The sequence below is a fragment of the Arvicanthis niloticus genome, chromosome 18 (assembly GCF_011762505.2).
Source record: "Arvicanthis niloticus isolate mArvNil1 chromosome 18, mArvNil1.pat.X, whole genome shotgun sequence".
NCBI lineage: Eukaryota > Metazoa > Chordata > Mammalia > Rodentia > Muridae > Arvicanthis > Arvicanthis niloticus.
The window spans coordinates 26546372-26563377 of NC_047675.1; positions in this window are offsets into that span (position 1 = coordinate 26546372).

The window sequence follows — 17006 nt, forward strand, 5'->3', positions numbered from 1 at the left end:
TCAGCCTAAACTAAATGAACCTGAGCTGTAGTTCCGGGTATTGCTCTAGAGTCCATCATAAACATCAGAGTGTAGAGGATGCACATGAGCAGAATCATATTTGCTTCTTTGTCAAATGATCTTTGGAAAAGGAAAACCAAATCTTCATGTGTTTGACCATGTACACGCTGTTATGAATAGCAAAAGTGACAGCCTGTCCTGAGACTGAGACTTTACCTGAAGATACCAACCTCCTCCTTCATGAAGACACTAACAGGTATTTTCTTTAATGTTGGAAAGTATCAGACACTTAGTACACATTTTACGGTAGTAGAAAATTTGTCAATTTGGCTCTATTTTGACAGAGTTGATCCTATTTTGTCATTTTCTAATAGAAACTCTCAACATGTAAATTAAACTTTCCGTGTTTCCTCATCTTTACAATTGAAGGCCAAATTTTATATTCCAAGTATGATTGCTGTTATTTTTAATTTAAAATATTGTAATGTCTCCTATGTGAAAAACATTAAAGGAAAAATTTATTCCTGCTTTATCATGTCACTGACATATATACTTGGAACTGAGAGATATCTTGTGTTAGATGTAAAGTCTTATGGAGCATCTAGTAAACTATTATCTATGACTCTGTTTCTATAACTGTAGTAGAGAAAAATAAGAGTTATTTTCTGAAATATGAAAGAACAGTATTCAGATAATCTACACACTACCCAGAATTGGATATGGTAGCACATAACGTTAATGACAGGAATAAGGATGAAGTTTGAAGCTAGCCTGAGATATATAGCAACTTCCAGAAAAGCCAGTGCTATAAAGAGATTCCCATACTATGTTCAAAATACAGAACTACCCAGATTATTACCTAAAATATCTCCTCAAATTTATTTTTATTTATGCTATAATGCAGCAGTCTAAACTATGATGTCAACTGCATGATACTTACTTTGAGAGATCTATTCTGTAAGAGACAATTCCTAAAAATTTGATTTGATGATTGGGTTGAAGCAGTGTCAAAAATACCAGAAGAAAGGTAAACACAGCTACAGCTGACCAGTGCAATGTTCCACTCAAAAATGCCAGAAGGAAATGCCCTACTTCTGCAGGTAAGTCTGACAAGTTCAAGCCCCAGAGGGAATTCATGTCACTGTATTAAGCAATCACTCCTTAAAATTCTTACAGCATTCAGTGTCTCACAAATGAAAATGTAATCTCAACAACTAGTGGGGTTAAGTGGTACAATGCTGTTCTTTCTTTTCTTTTTCTTTCAGGACACTACTTCGGCATAGGAAAGCTAGAATAGAACAACCAAAAATTACTTGCTTTTTTTCAAGAAGTGAAATGATCTTGATGTAAAATATAATTATTACATAAAATTAGAAGAGCCTTGAGTCCAGCAATCACACTTATGCACATCTATCCACACGGAAAGATGTCGGATTTGGAAGAGACCTACAGGCACATATTCACTTCAGTATTATTTTCTTTTCTTTACAAATTTTATTAGAATATAATCACATCTCTTTAGTATTAATAATATCTGTTTAATTCTCGTGATATATTTATACTTTGTCATTTTGATTTTTTAATTCAAAATAGGATATATATATATATTCCATTTTCTATTATAAATACTTTTATATGTAATCTATTTATAGCCTATATATCTAATTATATATAATTTCAAATGTTATTTTATTTTTAATTTGATACTTGGGTTCAACCTAGAATCTCAAGTTGACAGTCGACAGTCAATTTTGTATTACTAAGCTACATACCTAAGACTCTTGGGATTTATTCTCCCTACAGATCTTGGAGCTTATATTAAGAACAGGGAAAAATTAAGGAGGAGTCAGTTTCTGACTGTAATCACTTTAACTAGCACACTTAGTGTCACACTGTGGGGCCAGGGTGCTTTACAGACATAAGAGATATGCTAAAGTGGAGAAATCTCTACCCTACTATTTACTTCTGATTTGATCTCTTTGAAGCAATAATCAGCAGTAGTCCTGGCTGAGTGCTCTCTTGCTTTGCCTTAGGCATTCTTCTAAATGCCGTTTGTGGATTTTTCTCATTTAAGATTCGCAATATTTCTATGTCTTCATTTGTGGCCTAGCAATGTTTTCTTTATCGGGTTTTGAGTTTCTTTACTCATTGACATGAGGACTTCAAGGAAAAGAGCTTTACTTTTAGGCTGCTGATTTACCTGAACATGCACAGCCAAGGAAAATCTTACATAAAGGGCAGGAAAGAAGGGGAATGTCACTTCTAATCCATCTTATTTGTAAGTAATGTGATATCAAAATAGATCTAGTTATCACGTTCATAAATGATATGAACTGAGACAAGTTGTAGCAATAGGGGTGAACTCCAAACACTTCCCCACATTATTTATACCACACATTTAACTGAAATTTCATTAAGTACATCGTGCAATTGAAATATATGTTATGAGTATTCAATATACATTTATTTTGTGTTTTGAAAGTCAAAGAATTAGAGGTAAATTGAGTAACCCAGGAAAAAATTACAAACATCAAACTGATTTTATTCATAATTGGTGAATGTGAGAATACATAAAAGTGTTTCTGGTGAATATAGCTTGCTAGGAAGAGAATCTTACTAGTACTTATTAGAACAAAACCTCACTCACACTTCCTAAAATTCAAAAGACATATCTTTTGCCAATTTTGATGCTATAAATATTTAGAGACAAGGACATAAAGACTCTAGCTGACGGACAATAATATTTTTGAAATAAAATATACATGATTTCCTTATATTCAATGCCTATGTCTATAAGACAGTATTTTTTCTTAGTAGTCTGTTCATCTTAGTCTTGTGTTCACTCTCCTCTTCTATTGTGCTCCTATCATTAGGAAGACGACATTGAAAAAAAGGGTAAAAAAAAATCCTCACAGCTTAGGTGTTATGTGTGTCCTTCATCATTCCACTGATGCTGATGAGACAGGACAACCAATTATCCCAGACACACTGAGATTGCATGGGGGAAAAAAGGAGGATTGCATGCTCTCTCCACAGCATGTCAATCAGCAAGATTAACCCCTGCGTGCTCAGCCATCACTGTGATACTATCCTCAAATAAAAGAACTCTTTTTCATCAAAGCCCCCAGTACAAGAATGAGCTATAAAAATTAATAGTTAAAATTTGCAATATAATAATAATAATAATAATAACAATGCTGATATAATAATGTAAAATGTCATCTATTTTACAGATTGGAAACCATTGAAATATATACAAATAGATATAAGCTAGTATTTCTAGAGTAGAGACAATAGTCAATTAACTTCAAAATAATTGAATGTACTATGAAGAGTTACAGACTCTCAGTGTTACTACAAAGCACTCTACCTCAGAAGGTAAATGGATATGTTTGCAATTTATAAAAATAGAAAAGAGCAAATAATCAAATAAAGAATGGACAATAAAGTAAATAGGCATGTGTTAAAAAACTTGACAGCTATGCTGTTTGCACTACTTAGCTGTTATGGATAGAACAACAATCTCTCCCACAGCCCAAGGCTAGAGATAGAGCTTAGAAGATGGGATGATAAATGCAAAAGCAGAAATATAAATCAAAGGAGTTGTAAGTTACAGCACAGATTGGGAAGGACTCCCAATGCCTTCACATCTATGTGAGGAGCTAGAGGCAGCTGATGGCTGTGGAGAGAAAAAAAGTCGCCTTTGTTTGGTGGGGAGGGAAGCCATTGATTAGTTGCCTATGAGCCAGTGGATGTGCATATAACCATCACCAATTAGGTTAGGTTACATATGAAAAAGTAACAATAAAATATCCACAACATAAACAAAAGCAACAATAAAATGATCGCTGACATTAGATGCGACAGATATGTACCTTATTCAGAGTTAAGAACATCACCTAGTATAGTTACTGTTAATCAGTATGTGATTCCCTCAAGAAATTAATCGTGAAACTCTAATGTGACCCATCTTTGTTAGTTATGAGTTGGATACATAGAAGTTAAACCCAGCTTACCATACTGATGCCTGCATACTCACTGCATCATTCAGAAACCACAGAATCTACCTAGCTGACCATCAGGATATGGCTCGATAGTTAAACATGACATGAATACACAATGGAGTTTATTTAGCCACAAGGAGAGTGGAAAGAAATTTCATAAAAAAATAAAATTGCAGAAACTTCTTCAGCTGAAGTTTAGATGTAACTGGATACCATCATGTTATGTAAAGTAAGTCACATCTAATGGCAAATCCCGTCTGTGTCTTCTCATCTATGAGTTGTAGGAGAGGGAAATGTGACATGGGATTAAAGGGACATCACCAGAGTCCAGGAAAGCAAGTAGTGGAGAAGGGAAGAAATGGGAGGAGCAAGACAGAGAGCAGAGTGAATGGATATGATCAAAGTACTTTAGATGTATACATGGAAATGTCATAATAAAGCCCACAGGTATAATTAATACACACTAATAAAACCATATCTTCTGAGTATATAGATTTTCAAGCTCCTCTGATGATTATAATTAAATGAGAGTATAAAAATCTCAGTTATAGGAAAAATATTCTACTTGCATGTAAAAACTAAAGCATGACCTCTTGCGTAGTGAAGACAGTTTTATTGCTCATTTGTGTTGTGTTTCATCTGATTCTATTTCAGTGGTACAATATGTCTTCCTTTCCAGCTGCCCAAAATGAGCTGCAGCCTGCTTGGTATTTGACCACTCCACAGGCCTCAGCTGGCCACTGACAGTCTGAGTGATGCTCCACTTAAATCCTACGCAAAATGTTGGATAAAATTTTATTAAAGCAGAACCAAGATTAGTGCTTTCTCTGCACACACACAGACGCAGAAGTGAGGTTGTTCAAGCTTTCGGCTAAATTCTAAAGGTCAAACACCACTTCTCTGCTTAAATGAATGCAGGTCTCCTTAGCAGCTCTTCATCTTCTTTCAGGTGCCTTCCCTGCTCTATATTTTCTTTCACCCAGAAACCATCCTCTTAAAAATATTTGGAAATCGTGTTCTTGTTGAGATGTCCTGGATACAGCTTTTGTCCCCGTCGTATGAGTAATTTTCTTGTTCTTTTTTCACATTTCTTGACACACATGGGGATGTCTAGTATGTAGTACTTTTCATTTTAGTGTATATGGAAACAAGAGAACTCCAAGTGTGGTGTGTGTGTGTCTGCGCGCGCGTGCGTGTGTGTGTGTGTATGTGTGTGTCATTTTTAATGATTTTTGTTTTGTTTTCTGTGTTTGTTCCAGTCCTAGGGGAGAAAAAAAAGCCCAGACTATAATAATACATAAATTGTTTTACAAAGAGGGCATCATGGTGTCTTAGGGATAGAGAGTGCAGGGATGAAAGTGAGGCAGCCAAAAGAACGAAATGACAAATAGGCGTGTTTGGCTTATACAGAAGCATAACCCACCTCAAGCATCCACAGAAACATACCTAAAACCCAACAGCCACTTCATATCTACTCTTGACCCCCAAATGAAGTAATGATGGAACTAGAGGGAACAAGACAAAGAGAAGGAGTAGAAGTGAAGCTGCTGAGGAAAACAGAACTGATTTTGTGAGGGTCAGGGCTACACAGGTTGAGGTCTGCCTAACCCATACCACAGTGTAATTTACAATGTATTTCAATAGTTCAGAACAAGTCTTTCTAGCTACTTTTAATACCAGCTCTGAGCCATGACTATCTAAATAGACAGTGGGCATTAAAGTTCACAGGGCTTGATATTGCCTATAAAAATGAAGCCCAGCAGACTCTGATTTTATTACCCACCTTTTATTAGGCTCATAGCCAATGGCGATTAAAGTGTTGTGCCGAATCTACAGGCATGCATGGATGCCTAGGGATTATTTGTAACAGAATTTAAGTCCAGGAGCCAAATTCCTCAGCCGTAAGTCTCGAATACTAATTCTTCCTTTTCATCCCTTCTATCATACCTAGGACACTCACTGGATCACTGAAGGAAATGGCACCAGAATTCAGATATTTTAAGTCGAACTGAGATTCATGAACAGCTAAGGATCACACCAGGACAAGGACTAGGGGTTCTTTAGACATTTGTTCGTTGGTTCTTTTACTAAGATACAAATTCCAAAATCTCCTTTTCTATTTGAGGAAGACTATGTTGAGTCTCATTATCACAAATATAGACTCAATTGGGAGGGGGATTTCCAATGTCCAATTACAAAACCCTGTTTTTATGTTCTTCCTGAAAGCATGCAAGTGTACCCAGAGTAAGGACATTTTCAGGTAAACTAAGTTCTTAGGACTTGAAACTTAAGGAATAAATATAAATAATATTGAAAATGTAAAAATCTTTACCCATTTTAATATGTACAGAGACTAGAGATACTATGATCTCTTAATGGTGGAATTTTGCATATGGATGTGTGTGTGTGGTATGCACGCTTATGTGCATGTATATGTTCATGTTTTCATCTGTGTAATGCACATTTTTTGATGATGTGTACATTAATGTATGTGGACATGTGTGTGGAGACCCTAGGTTGACATCATGAGTCTTTCATTGAGACTAAGACTCAGGATCTCTCAATTGAACTGAAAGCTTGTTGATCTGAATGGCTGAGTGTGCTAGTTTGTGGTGGGGATCCTGTTTTCTCTTTCTGGCTGCTGAAATGATAAGTGGGCTTCCATGTTCATTTGACATTTTTTAGTAGGTTCTAGGGTTCTGAACTTAATGCTTCACATTTGTCTAACAAGTGATACAGTCACTTGGCTATCTCCCTAGACCTGCTAATAGTCTCAAATCTATTTAATGTTGTTTAAAGTTGCTTCCTCTCAGGTATATTCTATTGTATTGTTTCCTTATCACTTTATTTCTTGGGAGCTTATATTTGCCACCCAAACCACTGTTTGGATACTTGGGTTGTTTGTTTTGTTGTTTTGTTTTATTTTGATAAATACTGCATTACTTGGATCAGGGTTATTAAAACAGGGGTGGTAGTTACATTCAGAAGTTGCTGAAAACTGACTTAAGTAGATTCACTCCTTTGGCCATCAATTCTGATTCTGGCTTCTCTAGGCATGATGGATATCCATCCTTTAGTTTTCACTGATTTTAATTTGGTCGTTGCTGGATTAAGGTCAGCAGTACATGACAAAACAAAACCCTCCCCAAATGGCTTAAACACAAGAGGGACTAGCTGACAGCATAATAGGAAAAAAATTAAGTTTTTCAGATATCTTTACTTGTCACATTTCCTTTGGGAACTTTTAGAAATGGCGAGTAAGCTCAGTCAGTAAAGGGCTCAGGTAATGCAGATCTGAGTTCAGATACTTGATTTCACAGAAAGCTAGGCAAAGATTACAAGGCATGCCAGTAATCCTACCATCAGAAGGAAGCAACAGAAGAGTCCTTGGAGAGTGCTAGCTCACTGTTCCAGAAGAAAAAAGTGACCTCCAGTTTAACAAAGTGGGTGGAGATATAGGAAGAAACTCCCAATATAACCGTTAGTCTCCACTCTTGCTCATGTTCATGTACACATACATGCATATGCCTCCACTCCACACAGTGACCTTCACATAAACACACTGACACAAGAGAACCCCTGATTTTGATTTTTTTAGGGACTGTTTGCCATGTATCAGACATTGTGCTGACTAGAGGTTAAATAGGCTTTAGGCTTTGTCAGTGGCACAATACTGTACTACTCTATTGTCCTTTGTCCTGTGTGCTGTATGCAACTCACTACAGTGTTAATTGTACAGGCTCCAGGTTTCAGTAGAAAAGAGTTTTAGTTCTACGAATTTCAAGTAGTGTGTACATTTTCCAATCCATTTGGGCTCCATTTTTGCATCTGTGAAATTGGCAAAATGTTCCTGTCTTAGGGTTGTATTGCTGTGAAGAGACACCATGACCAAGGCAACTCTTATAAGGACAATATTTAATTAACTCAGAGGTTCAGTCCATAATCATCAAGACAGGAGCATGGCAGCTCCCAGGCAGGCATGGTGCAGGTGGAGCTGAGAGCTCTGCATGTTTATCTGAAAGCTACTATAAAAAGACTACCTTCTAGGCAGCTAGGATGAGTATGTTAAAGCCCACACTCATAGTGACACACCTATTCCAACAAGGCTACACCTCCTAACAGTGCCAGTCCATGGGTCAAGTATATACAAGCTATCACAGTTCTTAAAAATCAAAAGTTACTGTTCATTGTAAGTACATGTTGGCTTCTGAAATCCATAGCTGTCCTCAATAAAGATTGGGCTTAGGTCCACCCTTTATCATACAATGTCTACGTATGTCAAATCATCATATTGATGCACCCTAAATAAAAACAATGTTCAATAGATGCATAGTGATTTTTAAATAAAAAGAAGTAAGCAACTTTTATGTAGTAATACAACACATCATATACACAAGGACTTCCACTTATTCAAGCCCATTTCATCTGGCTAAGTTTTACTAATGTGTGATGATTTAAATCCTTGTTTATACTCCAAAGAAAGTATCTTTGGGCTTCCTGTGGCTTCATTTTATTTTTCTGCACTAGAGAATGAGTCTTTGTGCATTTATCTTCAAACAAGCCTTTGAGTCTTGTTCAGATCACCACTGATCCAGTGTTTAACATAGTTGTTCTGGGAGTCCCTGTTGGAACGTACATACTATGCTCACAACCATTTTGCTAGTGAAACATATATTAAGCCTTGATTTAGTCACTTACAAAGAAATAAGGTGAAGAAAATGATTTACCACATTATCATGTGGAATAAATAAAACTGTAACACAAGTAATAGCACTCAGAATATCATATCTTAAACTCTATAATTGCTGCTTTTGCATAGCTTTAATTTTTATGGCAATATATCAGATTTATTAAATTTCAAAATGAACACTAATTGTTGGACCATCTCATAAAGATGACAAATCATCTCATTTATAAGATAAATTCGCTAAGCATGAAGGCTCTCAGCATGAATGACATGGGTACTTGGAGGTCTCAGAAAGGATCATAAATACTTAAATCTGCCTTCTACATAAGCCTATAAAACTCTTCTTCTAATAGCCTGGACTCTGACATGTCCATTCATTCCCTTAAAAGTTCTATGGGAAGAAATGAAAGCAGGTAGGAGGGACAAATCTACCCATTTCTAATTCTGTTTTAAATTTTGAAAAACATTTATCTATTTGTTTAGTGGAGATTCTTGTGTGTGTGTGTGTGTGTGTATGCGCTCACACATGCATGCATACACATGTGCACACATGTGCATACATGTCCATCTGCTGTGATATTTGTATAGCTGTGAAAGGAAAACTTGTTTAAGTCCTTTCTCTTCTCCCATTGTGTAAATTTTGGGAGTCAAAATTAGGATGTCAGGCATACATCTCAGCACACTGAGCCAGATTGTCAGCCCCTCTTGTTCTAATTTAAAGAATTTTTAAAATTGAGCACCAAGATTCATGTAGTCAAATGTGCATATAATTTGTGGTCTTCTGTGAGTCACCTCTACTAAACTTTCATAATAAGGAAAAACCTTGGTACGTAATCATTTCAGAGGTTTCTTTCTAAATATGACCAATTTAGCTAAGGTTAATTTAGTAGGTCTCTTTTATCCTAAAAACAATTTGATTTTTTCTCTTACTTCCAATAAAATAAAACACACTATGCCATATTCATTTTGAGAATTATGACCATTTCCCAAGTATGAGATGTTAATCTCCTTTCATACAATTCCATGTTTAAAAATTCTTCCTAAAACAGATATCAGAGATATCTACATAGATCTCTGCTTGGAAATTCACCCCCCATGTCTTCTACAGGAATGTATACACATTTGGAAAAATACTGTTTGTAGTTAGATCACAGATATACTTTTATTATTTGTGGTTAAATTATCATGTACACATCTTACACTTACGAGTGGTTAGAAATACCAATTTTTGTTGGCTTCAAAAGGCTTTGAAAAAAAGTTAAGGCGAAAGTTTTGTATTGTGTCAGCTCTAGCAAATAAACCATTTTATTTTTGTCTGAAATGATACTCTCTATACAGATAAGCTTGCAATTATTTAGTTGCTAGGACTATGGCTTATATTAATTTTATATGCTTTTTTTTTTTTTTTTTTTTTTTTTTTTGCAATTTCTAACCCCAGTCTGTACCTTCCCTATTACAGGGAACATTCTTAGTAACAGTGGTCCTTTGACTTCACAATGAACACATTAGAATCAGTCTGCACTTTGTCCAAACAGCATCTTAGAGCACATATAATGTGAATGATGGAGAGATGCTTCTCTGTTAAAAACTGATGAAGGTTTTATAGAAGGAAATCATATCCATATTGAAAATGACTCAGACAAAAAAGAAAAAAATCATAATTTATCTCAACCGTTTTTAAATAATGACAATAACAAATTGACTTCCTAGCCCTCTGTGATCCCATACAGAACACCCACTATTTCATCTTAGCTATCATTAAAATACTCATCATTATTTCTTCTCATTTGCAGATTCTAAACTTTAACAGGCCCAAAGTTTGCTGTTTGTTTGTGAAAAATGAATTGCTATTTTTATATCAACACCGAGGCAGTGCCTCAGCTACACACATCCTTAATTGCTCTTGAGCTTTTTACGGCCCTTCCTTCATACAAGGTCTGGATTTCATTTTCGTGCTAGAGATTTTGTGCAATCTCAGATGGCCTTTTGCCATGGCCATTACTTACCACTTTTGCTCATCTCTATTTTCCGATTTTATTCCTTCTGGACTTGATTTCTTGCTGCTCCTGACACCTGCTCCAGCCTGATAAACTGACAGTTCCAATTGTAAATCTTACCCCGTACTTTCCTTACCCCCTAAATGGAAAATAGTGTTCTCCAATGGATTATATCACTTTTGTGAACATCAGGAATCCTGTCCCTTCGACTTTTGTTTAGAAATGACATTCTGCTCTGTCTGTCTGTTGGGCTTTGCCCAGGATGTCTCTTCTCTTTTTCAGCTGGCTGACATTTTTACTCTCAAACAAGCTCAATTCAGTTGACTTTCCCAAGCATCTACCTTGACACTCTGTTAGTAAGATTCCTAGATGTGTTCAAAAGCTAGGTTATGGGGTCTGCTCACTTCTTTACAGTTATGCTTGTTTCATCTCATTATAAGTTATCTTTGCTGCAATTACTGGTCATTATTTGTCAGAGTCACAGTGTCTCTTGTACCAGCAACATCTTTTCTTCTCTTCTAACACATCAACTGGTCAGTTAGTTGTGAACAAATGGATAATAAATGAATAGGCGTGATAGACAAAGGAAAGAGGAAACTGACCCAAAGTGATTCAAGCTGAGAGGGGGGAAAAAAGAAATAAAAAGACAAGCATTTGATACAGCAAACTCTGATTCTGAATGCTAAAAAAGCAGCCATGCAAATGGAATGTCTAAAAGAGTGTCTGTGTGTATGCAGATCTCAGTATACTTCCTGAACACAGCGAATCCTCCTTGGCAGAAGCACCTGCGTTGGACTCTGACATTGCCCATGAATATTCTGATTATAAAATCTCAGCTTTTAGGAACCAGATGTCCTTAGCAGATTTTATTCAATTTAAGTTTTTGATTTACTTCTCCTTTGAAAGTTTCAGCACTGAATTATCACAGATATTTCTAGCTGGGGGTATTCAAGGTCTATAATATAGTTGAGAACGAAGGATACCCTTTAGTAATAGATTCTTGATTCTGATTCTTTTATAAAGCATGGGTACTTTCTTCTCTATCTTATTCTCTCTCTTTTTTTATTCTTATGAACAAGACAAATATACTCATGATTCTAACATTTTTTTCTGTTTCTTCTTGCCATAAAAATTAATCTTCCCCACAAAACTGACTAGTTTCTTTTTAACTATGTGCATGTATTCAAATCCATACTTTAACATTTTTTTAATGATAAGCAGCTTCAACATGGCTGTAATTGGAACTCTGATTGCTAGATTATATTGCAGGGGAGATTATCATTTTGCATATATCACTTCATATTTTGTATATAGTTTATTTTATTAAAATTAGCAAGCTTATTACATATACCCAGCAATATATAGAATACTAGGGGTAAAATATTCACACATATCAACTTAATGAGATGCAACTATTATTAATAATTTGTACCCACTTTCTCTGATCTACTAAGTTGTTGGGTCTTGGCATCATGTTACTCACAACAGGAAAATTCTTTTTCTTTAGACTCATTGTGTTTAAATGGAATGTGGCTTGCTAACTAGAAGACTTACTACACTTCTTTTTTTTTCTTTTTTATTGGATATTTTATTTTCATTTCAGATGCCATCTCCTTTTCCCATTTCCCCTCCCTAGAAAACCCGTATCCCATGCCCCCTTTTCCTTTTTGCTTTTATACCTTTTTTTTAATGTTAATCAAAGGCTTTATAAGTTTGGTAATGCTCAATCAGAAGTGTAACCCAATACCCAACCTAGATATATCAACTATCTTTGACTGCTGGAGACACGTGAACATCTGCCTCCATGCCCCCTCCTCTTTCTCTCTCTTTCTCTCTCTCATCACCTAGCTTCTCCTCTCCTTCTTCTTCTTCTCCTCTCCTTACTCCTTCTCTTCCTCTCGGTACTCCTTCCCCCCTTAGCTCCTCCTACATATCACTCTTCCTGTTAAAATAAAACTTTTCTCTCTAAATACAATTAGAGCATAATTATGCCTATTTGTACCAGTGAGGTACAAGATAGTCCTAATACCCAGTCCATCATTTTGTTGACTAACCAGAACCTCTGTCATCTCTCCTAACTAACACACTTAGTTACTACACTTCTTAATGTCATTATTTACCTTTGTCTCTATGTTACTATAGGTGTTTAATTAGAACATGAAATAAATTAGTATAACAGTTCAAATAGTAAGAATTACAACAATGGTGATGATAGTGGCAATTTTGAAGTATTAATTCTTTTAAGATACTATATACTGTTTCCAGGAGATTAAACTGAAATGTTAAAGAAAGATTGAGCCTTCCAGCCAAAAGAGGCTTCTGGTTTTATGACATCGTGAGAACATTTTGAGTGAACTAGTTTAAATCAGTCCATAAATTTCTACAACACTTGTCACAATTTTTAATGAGACAACAAAAGATCTTCTGTGTTATACTATGTTTAGTCAAACACATCAACTTCTAATCACAAGAGTTTCCATCAATTACACTCTCAGTGGATTGTACTCATGGAGACAAGACCATAATGCTTCCCATGCAAATTCACTGCTAGGACAATGGGCACACTATTAAACAAAATGAATATAATACATCCTGTTTGTTGGTCTGGTTTGCTTTTGTTTGTTTGCTTGCTTTAGAATTCAATGCATTCAAAAGAAAAACTTGCTATAGAGGGAGTAAAATAGAATAAGTTTCCAGGAAAAAAGAAGTTTTAACAAAAAGGTAAGTGCTTTGAGAGATTCAAAGTAAAGAAAAATGACACAAAATAAGAAGAAAAGTAAGTGAGGCTGTCTGGGGCCACCCAAACTATAAGGTTACCAAGATTGTAAATGAAAGTTCTGCAAGCTCTACTCAGTGTTTAACAGGGATGGTGAGATAAATATTCAAACATCACTCAGTCACCCATCAGGGCAAACCATTGCAATGATCAAATACATAAAGAATGGCCTCAGTGAAGCAGGAAGATTGCATTCTAGCATCCTTCTTCATGGGTGGAAATGATGGCAACTATATAGGAAATGCAGTAACAGCCAGGAGATATGCTCACAAGGAAACTCATTTATGTTAATTATTGCAGTGCTAACCTGCATCTACTGAACTGCAAGCCTTCTTCTCTTGGTGAAATTTTTCCAATTGTTTTCACACACTCTTGAAACTGTCTGTTTATCTTTTCTACTTTTTGACACAGGGCCTGAGTGCACCTGGGTAGGAGCTTGAGTAAAGGAGCATCATCAATGCCCAGTCCCCTTTGTAAGTATCCTCAACACTAAGCATTCTCAATTTTGCCATTTAGATTCAGCTTGTTTATTTCTGCTACTTAATCAATATAAGCCATGCAGTGTTCTCTTGTTTGTCTGTCTGTGTGTAAAAGACATGTTTTACTAATATTCTTACAATAAATAGTAATTCTAATTTGGTGCATATTTGAATTAATATATTTATAACAATTAGTATTAGTATAATTATGCCTTAACTGAGTTATATAAATGAAGACAATGTAAACAGTCAGGTCTTTTTTTTTTATTTATTTATTTTTTTTTTTGTACCGTGCGGCTGGAAGGGAGCTGTCTCCCCCTGCCAACCCCCACCCCACTCCTTCCCTTCTCCCTCTTGCTCCAGACCTACTCGCTTTGGCACAAAGGTTTTTATTTATTTATTATATGTAAGTTGTAAGTACACTGCAGATATGTTCAGACACCCCATCAGAGGTCATCAGATCTCATTACGGATGGTTGTGAGCCACCATGTGGTTTCTGGGAATTGAACTCAGGACCTCTTGAAGAGCAGTCAGTGCTCTTAACCGCTGAGCCATCTCTCCAGGCCCAGTCAGGTCATTAAACATTTGCAGATTTGATGAACCCATCTCTAGAATTCTTATATGTTTCTTTTAGAAATTACAAACATGTATTTCCATTAAAAATTTAGATAGCAATGTATTTGCTTGGTCCCATTGTATGCATTTTTTCAACATTAAAAGGAAATGAATATTTTGCTCTTCTTGTAGAGGATGGTGAGCTTACAGCTGTCAGTCATTCTAATTCCATGGATCTGACAGCTTCTTCTGGCCTCCATGGGCACTAAGTACTTAACTGGTGTACATACATACTTCCAGGCAAAATACTCACACACATGAAATAAAAATATCAGGCTTTTGTTGTTGTATGTATGTTTGTTTTGTTTTGTTGATTTCAAACAAAGAAATTTGTCAAATAATTTCTTGTGAAATTCCTGAGGCTTCTTGCCACTTCCCGAAAATCAGGCTGGTGACTGAGTCATTTTGGTGTCTGCTGTGTAGACTGGACTACAGCTGCTGGTTCATGTGAGGTGTGTGCCGAGTGGACTTGTCTACAACTGGTGATAAATGTTTGGTGGTTTGCTAGTGAACTGGACTGAGAACAATGACAATTGGAATCTTCCCCAAAGAACTATTTCTAAACAGATCTCCTTTCCCTTTGTCCTAATAACCTCTCTTTTTCACTGCCTCTGGTGGGTAGAGGGGAGGTTGAACCCTTCTTAAAGTAGGCTGTGAAAAACATATGCCTCCACATGGCTTTCTCTGAAATTTGACTTGATTTCTCTAAAGCGATTATTACTGTCTTTTGATAGTCAATAAATTTCTTTAAAGACTCCACCAACTTCACAGTGCTCATAACTAAATATATCTTCACGAGTTATACTTCAATGCCATTACGTAGTCTGGCTTTGTGAAGATTGTATACAAACTCAATGTAGGTTGTTGCCAAAGACATTGCACTGAATCAAAGAAACAAAATGAACAAACGACAATACATTGGGAAAAACTGTTTACAGTTAATAATCAAGTTCAACTATAAACTCATTTTGGAAAGGAGTTCTACAGTACTGATTTGCCGTAAAGAGCATAATGACTTTATACTGTCATTCAATAATGTACATGAATTAATTAATCCAGTCTAACCACTTTGTCCTAAAAGGGTAGTGCTAGCATCTCTGCTATCTTATCTTGATAATTACTGTGATGAAAGAAAGATAGTGCCAGCATCCCCAAAAGCAAGCACAAGCTTGAAATTTTCACATAATGGGAGAATACGTAGTTAACGTAGAGGAGGTGTACTGATGCTGTTCTTAGTTTTTATAAATATTTCAAAATTATTTTCAACAGTTTACCCTTCTCAATAAAACACAATTTCCATCAGAAAATGCTCCTGAGAAAATTAATAACATATTGGCGATGAACCTTTACTTCTTATGTTTATAAAATCTAACCCGATTTCTCGTTTTCATTTCACTTTTTTTTGTGACTTGGGTCTCTTTAGTTATAATCAGTCACTCCTGTTCCGTTGCTATGCATTTACCTCCTAATGTTATTACTGAAGTTCTCAGGCAGGGGTTTCCGTTTTACAGGCACTTTCATGTAGGTGGCTTGGGATGGGTCAATGACACGCCTTTGGATGATGTCTCCTCTGCCACTGTGGAGAAGGTAAATGTGTGTTCTCCAAGCAACTGTCAGAGAGAAACTGCAGAGCATGTTTCATTGTTGTCATTGCCTATTTTTCCAACATACTGTGAAAATAAATTTTTAAAAAATGCAATTTTTGTTCATTTAAATGTATCTCCAATGATTACTTATCCCATGAGAACATAAAGATTATGTTGAAAAAGTTGGAGAAGATAAAAAAAAAAAAAACAAATTCAGAAAGTCATATGAATAGTATAACTGCATCTGTGTTTTATCAATAAAACTTGATGAGGCAGAAATTGTATTTTCTCCCAGAGGCACTGGAACTGGTATACTCATAACGCTGTGATTGTGTGCCTGGTGTCACAGATGAGGTTAAAAACGGCATCTACAGCATTGTGATCAGCATTCTGGATACTAATGTACCAACAGGGGGTTATCTCTTCTGTATTATAAGGATTGGGTTTGAGAAAATGCAAAGAATGATGAGGTAATGAATCTAATTCAAATACCTGAAACCTTTTTGAGGGTAAATAGCACCTAAGGTAACGTTTCTTCTGTCTCAGAGAATTGTCTCCAGAAATTTCTAGTTTTGAGGTATATAATACAGGCATGGTTCCATCAGCAGCTTTTTAACTGTAACTCAAAGCTATCCCATGTAATAGTCAGGTGACACCTTGCAAAAATGGAGAAAACCTCACTACATTACACTCAGACTTGTTTGAGAAATATTTGCTATTTTAACTGGTTATTCTGTTAATTACCATCAATTGAGAATGTAAATATTTTACCCATACCAGGGATTTTAAATTTACTATGTCCCAGATACTTCCTTCAAGAGTTGAGTGAAGTAAAGTTTGCTGCTTCTTTTGTTAAGTTTC